At 42.4% G+C, this 9327-nt stretch overlaps 1 pseudogene; it reads left to right on the forward strand.

Moving 5' to 3' along the window:
- Window positions 1–355: 355 nt before the first annotated feature.
- On the forward strand, window positions 356–4477 carry LOC147644651 (3'-5' exonuclease Snipper pseudogene; annotated as a pseudogene).
- The last annotated feature ends 4850 nt before the right edge of the window (window positions 4478–9327 follow it).

Below are 9327 nucleotides of genomic sequence, written 5' to 3' on the forward strand. Positions count from 1 at the left end.
GTCGTCGTCTTCGTCTTCTTCCAATTGTTCTAGGCATCGCTGGCTGATAAGGAACAAGAACGTCTGGCCTGTTTTCAAATCCCTCTCCGCCTTGAGGATGGCCCAGTCCTTTATATAGGCCCCTGAATTCTGTGCTTAAACACCTTTTCGTAGTTAGATTGTCCCTTTGGAAACGAGATGCGAGCCCGGGGTCTTCTTGGGATATCCTTGGCAGAGACTAGCTTCATAAGCATGAAGCCCTTCCAGGCGTTGCTAATGTAAGTAACCGCTCGAACTCTTCAAACACTGCCTGAAATCGAGCTTTGTCCGCTTGGTCTCGCAGGTCAGCTGGTCATTCTTGGCAATCTTCGCCAGAATGAACCGGGCCTTGCTGGCCTGCGCCTTCCTTTGTTGGTGGGTAAGCCTCGCTGGTCGTGTAAGCCTCTCACCTTGAAGTGGCTCGTTTTGGTGGAGTTAATTGTTTTGTGGGCCATTTGGCGAGTGCATCTCTTAGTACGCTCATCCGAGCGCAGCAACTCGTCTTCGTCAATTTGAATTTCGTCAATTTATTAACGCCCGAGGGATTTGAAGCATTGAAGAAGGTCGACCGTGGCTCCGCCCCAGAGCCACGGCAAGGCCACTTCCGACCCAGGGTTGCCTGGTCGAACACAGCTTGATTTACCCCCTAGCCCTTATACATTATAGTCAAAACGCACGGGTAGCCCGGGTCAAGGAGGTGGATGGGAGTCAGAGGATTCTTTAGGTGTCGGAGTCACGGGACTCTGCCGCTCGCATTAGCTGTACCGTAGTACGTTTCCAGAGGGCACCACGCGGAGGACCTTCTCCGAAGGGAATCAAATTGATTTTCACCTGCGAGTCGACTTGATGCACCATATGGCCAAGGAATATAAAACAGCAAAAGCAATTGTATTAAGGGAGTAGACCACCCTGAAGGCTCGAAAATTGGAGGGCTTTTCAAAAATTCATTTTGACAATGTTATTAGAAATACATTTTATTAATTAGTGCATCAAAGTACATATGTTAAACTAAAAAATACTTATTGAAGGAAAAAAAATATTTACGAATGGCGGAGATATTGCCAGTAAAAAAAATTATTTTTTTTAGGTAATGGTCGTATGGTGTACATGCTGCATACCACATTTGTTTTCTGAAATTCAAAAACAAAAATTTTTTATAAACTATATAAGTACGGCTACAGCATGACGTAGCCATTTTTGGAATTTTTTTTTTTGAACGTGTATGAGCACTTTGAAAAAAAAAATTTTTTTTATACGAAATTTTTGTTTTAAAAATGTATAACTTTATAACAAACAAGAAAGGAAGCTAACTTCGGCACGCCCAAGTTTATATACCCTTGCACATAGAACTTCTACGACTAGGAATCCATACAATATAAATTATATATATTTGTGTTTAAAAACAATTAAGTAATACCTGCTTTCATTGCATTCACCAATACATATTATATTTGCAGTTTTACATTCACAGATTTGCATTTTTCCTCTACATTAAACGATCGTTTGTATGGCACCTATAGGATATAGTCGTCCGATTTTCATGAAATTTGACACAAAATTTGAGACTAATATAAAATGGCTATACCTCAAATTTGAAAATCTGTTGAAAACTGAAAAAGTTATAATATTTAATTGTATTAATTTCTTGATCATTCCTATGGGAGCTATATGATATAGTAGTCCGATTTTCATAAAATTTTACACAAAATTGCAGAGTATAATAAAATGGCAATATCTTAAATTTAATCAAATTTTGTTGAAATCTGATAATGTTATAATTTTTTTTGTAATTATTTTTCGATTATTCCTATGGCAGCTATATGATATAGTCGTCCGATCCGGTTGGTTCCGACATATATACGAGTGAGACTATATAAAAGACTAACTACAAAGTTTCATTCAGAAAGCTTCACAACTGAGAGACTAGTTTGCGTAGAAGCAGACAGACGGACGTGGCTATATCGACTCGGCTGTTAATGCTGATCAAGAATATATAAACTTTATATGGTCGGAGGTGAGTCCTTTCGCCTTGGAAAACTTCTGACTGAAATTATAATACCTTATAAGGGTATAAATCTTGTATTTCATATGGTTATTTCTTTATAATAAATGGTGTTCAATTTTATCAGATATCTCTTCTTCTAAATTAATTAAAAAAAAAAATCACTTTCATAGTCGTCATCCGTTCACCGTCGGACGAGCTATGAAAGCTATCTAAATCGGTTTTTTTAAGATGGTCTCCTTAACAAGATCGATAATCGTTCCCGAAAAATGCTTTATTTTATTTTACACTTTTGTTAGACAGAGATTAGACATATATTGCCATTGCAGCTTTAAATGGTTACAGTGGTGAGGCCCGATGCTAGGGCCTCCAATTAGAGCTAAGCTCCTTTTTGATCCACTCCCTCTGTTTGTTTTTGGTAATCACTATCAGTACCTCCCAAAATCAGTAAGGAAACCTATTATTGCCGAAACTTCCTATACTTCCCAGTGACTCCATCTGGTAGGCACCAAAGTGGCGAAGTCTGTTGTGGTTTAGCGCTGGGCAGAAGTAGAGCAGATGTTCCGGTATCTCTTGCTCTGTAAGTTGCTTACAGCTTCTACAGATTGTATTGTATGGCAGTCCCAACTTCATTGCGTGCGAACCGATCGCCCAATGTCCCGTAGTGACTGGCGTGATCCTGCTAATATCCCGCTTGCTGTTGGATAGCAGTTCACTGGTTCGTTTTTTGTCGTACCTTCTGTGATCGCTCTTACTTTGCCATTCTTTGTTAGCTATCTGCTTGAAGTGGTCATGATTCCTTGTCTGAATCGCGTTTAGGTACTTAGCCCTGCCGAGCCTGCACGGGCTAGTTCGTCCTGGCATCTTGTTGTGCCCCGGTATCCATGTTACTTGTATCTTATTTTTGTCAGCAAGTCTATTAAGGGCCTTCTTGCATTCTGCCACTAGTCGTGAGTTCGTTTTTACGGTCGCTTGGCTATCCGAGTAGATCCGCACTCTGTTGCCCCCGAGGTCCTGCCGTAAGGAAAGAGCGACTGCTTCCCTTATGGCTAGTAACTCAGCCTAAAAGACCGTCGCTGAGTTAGAGAGATTGAAAGCCTCTTCAATTCCCCAATTTTCAGCGTAGAGCCCAGCCCCTACGCCGCAGCTCAATTTTGAGCCATCGGTGTAGAGGGACACCTACTTTGCCCCTACTTCAGACTTCCCTTGAAGGGTATGAAGTCGAAAATGCGTTCCCGAATTTCATCTCCGCGATCATGTAGTCGGTCTTAACGTCCGTGTTAATGCCGCTGCTCCCAAGAATCTTGCAGTGACCGGCGCCGTATTCCCTCCAGCAATTGTTTGCCTTCAGTCTTACTGCGCTCTGTGCTGCAATGTCCTTCACGAACAGTTCTATCGGCATTATATTCAGGATAGCATTGAGAGCAGCCGCGGGGCATGAGCGTATTGCACCCACGGCCCCGCACTCGCTGCCCGTTGTACCCGTGTCAGCTTCGTTCTGTTGTATGCCCGAGTTAGTGCCGGCCACCATACTAGGGCTCCGCTTGTTAATATTGGCCGAACCACTGCTGTGTAGAGCCATATAATTATCCTTGGGTGCAGTCCCCATTTGTTTCCAAACATTTTCCTGCAGGAGTAGAATGCAATGTTTGCTTTCCTTACTCTTTTTGCAATGTTTGGTTTATATGAGATCTTTTTATCCAGAATTACTCCTAGATACTTCGCTCCACTAGTTTTAGCTCCATGCCGTTTATACTGGGCATGTCTTCGTGTGAAGAGCATAAGCTCTGTCTTTGTGGGGTTGATACCTAGTCCGCAGGTTTTTTCCAATTTATTTAAGCGACCCATAGCACCCGTCATTATTTCGCTAATAACGTCAGGGTATGGTCCTGATACTAGCAGTACTACGTCGTCTGCGTATGCAACTGCTTTAACTCCACCTGTATTGAGATCTGGCGAGGGGCGGAGATTATTGAATTCCCAGCTGTGCTGGTCAACCTAAAGACTGGCAAAATCGAGGCCGAGTTCCACAAGTACATCATGCCCATTGAGTGGCTGCGCAAGGAGCTGCGGTCGCGTCAGCTTAGCTTGCCGAAAATGAGCAAATCAAACATATTCGGCAACTGTGCCTTCGTCACCTGGACGGACTGGGACTTTTGCATCTGTCTGGCAAAGGACTGCACACAGAAGCGGATGCGGAAGGCGGCCTACTTCAATCAGTGGATCGATGCCATTTATCGGGCCATTTATCGGTCGTGGTACAAGTACTGTCCGTGCAACTTTAGCGATGCCCTCTCCCACGTGGGACTGGCCTTCGAGGGCAGGGCCCACTCGGGCATCGATGATGCCAAGAATCTGAGCGCTCTCAAGAGCAAGATGGTGCGAGACGGGGCACTCTTTTCGAACACCAAAGTTCTAACGCCATATCAGCAGCTCAATTCCAACTGCCTCATGTGAGGCAGGAATGCCATCCCTCCAAGAAACAAGATTAGATTATTTATTAAATTATTGTTATTGGTACGAAACGACGCGACCTACAAAATATTGCATGAAATTTGAAATAATTTTTTTTCGATTTCTTCCTCCCGATTTTTTTCCCTCCAAGAAACAAGATTAAACATAAAGTTATTGGGATCTTTATTTAATTATATTGATATTGGTACGAAGACGACGCGCACTACAGAATATTGCATGAAATTTGAATTTTTTTTTTCGATTTTTTCCTCCCCATATTATAACGGCAAATAATAAGACTTGAATAATTCGAAGCATCGATCAGCGATCATATAAATATAAATATATAGAAATAGCTATAGCTATATGGCCTTAGAGCATACATATTTTTCTACAATTCATAATTACTTGATAATGCCTAGATTAATAATGCCCTTTAGTGTGACCCCGATCCACTCTCTGATGCCTCTCTCAATACCTAACAAGTTGAGGGAGCCCAGGATAGAGTCGGGGTTCACATTATTGAATGCGACTTCGATGTCTAGGAAGGCTGCCATTGTGTTTGCTTGTGTCTTCTCCACATGATGTACAACTACGTGTAGCGCTCTTTCCGATGATTTTCCTTTGCGGTACGCATTCTGCGCATCCGACAGTTGATGTCCCTCTAGAAACTCCCGGATGTGGACGTCCAGGAGTCTCTCTAGTGTCTTCAGAGCAAAGGACGTTCTTTGATGCACTAAGGTCAGTACATACAAGTGGCCCGTATGACACCAGGCACGTGCCTGTTTGGCTTAGGTGTTAGTAGGCGCAATGAAAAATATAGGACAGAATACGAGGAAAATTGACTACCGGCGTGCTGCCAGATTGTTAGCTTGCATGCTTACTAAGTGTGTTAGTATTAAAGATTTTAATTTGGGAAGGCAATCTACGTTAGAGATTAGTGTGTACAAATCATTATAATTTGCACATAACACTCTAAAAGGTTCATGCAGTTCAAAGGAGGTCCTACAGTGGCGCAACACTAATGGGATATAGGACCTAGTGGTTCTACATGGTACATGGAAATTAAGCTGACTCAACAAGTCAGCACTTTCCACATCACCATGGATAAGGTTAAAAATAAAGGTTATCCCTAGCATCGTTCTACGATTGGCTAAGGACGGCAAGTTTATTAATAGGAGTCTACTAGAGTAGGAAGGTAATCTTTGGTTTGCATCCCAATTTAAACGGCGTAGAGCGAAAAGTAAAAAGTTCTTTTGAACCGACTCAATGCGTTTACTATGAACGCCGTACTGTGGGCTCCAAATGCAGCATCCGTATTCTAAGATAGGACGAACTAAAGAAGTATATAAGGATTTAGTAACAAAGGGGCTCATTGAATTCCTTCGACCACCGTTTAATAAATCCAAGCACACCCCTGGCTCTATTCACCATAGACGAAATATGATTAATAAAGTCAAGTTTTGGGTCCAAGCGGACGCCCAAATCGTCAACTGTATTAATTCTTTCCAAAGAGCAGCCGTTCAGCGTGTAAGTAGCAAGCTTAGGAGCGACACGAGAGAATGTCATTAGCTTGCATTTCGAGCCATTTAAGTTTAATAAGTTTACACGGCACGAAGTTTGAAAATTATTAAGATCTGTTTTTAAATCCGACTGGCAGGCAACGTCATTGTATTGCACGCAAAGCTTGACGACATCCGCGTACATAAGCACTCTGGAGTTAGTCAAGACTTTGGGCAGGTCATTTATGAACAATGTAAACAATAAGGGTCCCAAATGGCTTCCTTGCGGGACACCAGATGTAACCCTTAGAACATTGGATAAATTGTTCTTAAAGAGGACCTTTTGCGTCCTGCCATTCAAATAACTAGAGATCCAATTAAGAAGATCACTTGGAAAACCCATCGAATCGAGTCTTCTAACGAGGAGAGAATGGTTAACAGAGTCATATGCTTTACTGAAATCAGTATAGATTACATCTGTCTGACAATTTTTATGGAAGCCCTTTATAATGTAGGAAGAGATCTCCAAAAGATTTGTTGTTGTTGATCTTCGCTTAATAAAACCATGTTGACATGGAGAAATAACCGATCTACAAAGGTGCTGTAAGTGAGGGGTGATAATATTTTCAAATAATTTTGGGATGGCCGACAGCTTAGAGATTCCTCTATAATTGCTGGCATCCAATTTGCTACCTTTTTTGTGGAGAGGAATAATAAACGATTCCTTCCAAATAATGGGAAAGTGGGAGGTTTCTAAGTACAAGGTAAACAATTTCAGAAGGGGATAGCACAGGGCGTCAGCACAATACCTGAGCACACAGCCAGGAATTCCGTCGGGACCTGGCGAATAAACTGGCTTGACACGATGAAGAACTAAAAGGAGAGAGCTTTCGTTTAGGCTAGGACAGAAAATTAAGTTCGATTTGGGTATGTCGTAGGAATAAGTCTGGTATATATACGAAGAGCTAGATTAGGTTGTTTGAAAAAACTGCGGCTATTGCCTGATCATTATTTGCGGTAGTATTTTCAAATGAAAGCGAGGAAGGATTTGTTTTAGGTTTACGTTTAGTGTTAACGAAATTATAAAACTGTTTTGGGTCCTGTGAGAACTGGGCCCTACAACGATTTAAATAGTTTTTATAACACTGCGCGTTCAGCACGGTAAAGTTTGACCGAGCTGATAAATAAAATGAAAGGGCAGATTGGGAACCGGTGATTTTAAATTTAGCATTCAGTCTAGATTTTTTATTTTTAAGTCAGCTCAACTCTTTAGTAAACCACGGCGGTTTATTCGAGCTTGGCGGATAATATAACGGAACACATTCAGTAAAAAATGAATTCATGGTACTGTACAAAATATCCACGGCAACTGCCATGTCAGTGCACATGTATAGATCAGACCAATTGAACTCGTTTATAAAATTGTTCAGCCGTTCAAAGTCCGTTTTGCGAAAACATAGGACTTTATTGGCTGGACGGTCAGAAATATTCTGTACGTCACACCCAATATCAAGAGTCACATCGAAAGTTGGATGATAAGGATCTTCGGGCTGCGTCAGAGGCGCCAACCTTGCTAAACTGACTCTCGCAGGATCAGAGACGAAGCAAAGATCAAGCAAGCGCTGTAAGGAATTTCGCACATGGTTGACTTGAGACAGCGAAATGTCAAACAAGCTAGCGATAAAGTCATGTTGTGTAGGTGTATTGAGAGTATTGGTGGAATTATTTGAGCACCAAATAGCACCAGGGATATTAAAATCTCCAAGAACTACCAACTGGTCTCTATCCAAAAGTCTACTGGAAACCATCTGAATAGCGGAAAGGTGATTCCAATAAATAGGAAGTTCCGACAGTGGAGGTATGTAGGAACAGGTAATAAAAATGGAGCTACCTTTCATAGATAGCTTCACACAGAGGAATTCAACATCGTTGCATTCCTCGAAGGTTAATAATTCTGACGTGAGTGAGGAGTCCACCGCTATAAGAACTCCATCCCCGCGTCTGATAGGGCGATCTAGCCGATATACCGTGAACACAGCTGGAAAAACTTCGGAGCTCAGAATCTCCGGCTTTAACCAGGTTTCTGTGAGCACAATAACCTGAGATGCAAACGAAAGGCTATCAGAATACAAGTTAGGAAGCTTACTACGTAAGCCTCTTGCATTCTGATAGGAAATACCTAAGGAGTAGGTTAGTTTTTTGGGTCGGGATTGGAAGACGTAGAAGGCGCAGTGGTATGAACAGGCCTGGGAAGAGTTATTCCTACAGGCCGCTTTTTCTTTTTCTTCGCCTCGAACTCCTTAACAACTATGTACTCTGGCCAGAAGTTGGGAGAGCAAATAGTGTTAAAGAGCTCGTTAGGGACATTTATTTTGAAAGATGAAATGTCCCTTGCGTAAGAAAATTTGAACTTTTCCACCTTTATCTTTATTTTTTCGGCTCTGGTTTTGCCTTGTATAAAGTCGAGAACATCTTCCGATGTTTGGTCAGGAAAGAGCCGCGAGACAAAAATATGTCTCGTTGGTGGAACCGCTATAAGGGCTTTTGGCAAGGCAGATTGGTTATCTGCCGGCGGTACGGGCACTCCCGCTTCACATTCGGATACCGAATCTTTCCTAGAGCTCGATCTCAGCACTCTTGAAATTAATGCTGAGGTCGAGGGCTGTGCCGTGGGAGGCTGCTGCTGAGTGCCTGTTGCAGGTAGTTGGGGTCCGTCTACATGCTGCCCACCAATAGCAGTTTTTTTGCGCCTAGGAGACTCATTTAATAGCGTAAGGCTATTAAATTGGGTGTCCAGCGCCAAGAACATATCAAGAGTTTTACGAAAACTCGTTAAAATGCCCTTAAAACCGCTTTTGGTTTGCCGCATGAAAGACGTCATCTCCCTTTCTACATCGCGACAGGCCTCACAACAGTAACGCAGGCCGATGTTTTTTCTTACATCGTCCACCGTCCGAGCTGCAACTCCAATACACTTGGCGTGCATGACGTTGTCGCACAGCCAGCAGCCGATTGTAAGGTCACCTGCAGCAATTGCCTTTTTGCAGGTTTTAACAAAACAGACAATATTTCCGGACATTATGAGGACTTACCACTGTACTTGTACTTGGAAAAAAATAACAACAGAGCTATAAAGAAAGAAGTGAAGAGTCACAGCGAGAGCGAGAGAGCGGGAGAGCGTATTAGATTAGATAAGAAAAGAAGTGCAGCGGCACAGCTAAAGCGAGAGAGTTGGAGAGCGTGGGAGATAAATAGATAAAACGTTTAGCTGTTGCGACGGCGCAAACAAAAGCTAGACGAAGAAGGCACAAAAAGGAATGCAAAATATGCAAAAGCTAACACTAGCAGCAC

The sequence above is a fragment of the Drosophila serrata genome, unplaced genomic scaffold (genome assembly GCF_035046125.1).
Source record: "Drosophila serrata isolate PLE 108 unplaced genomic scaffold, ASM3504612v1 contig_125, whole genome shotgun sequence".
NCBI classification, from domain to species: domain Eukaryota; kingdom Metazoa; phylum Arthropoda; class Insecta; order Diptera; family Drosophilidae; genus Drosophila; species Drosophila serrata.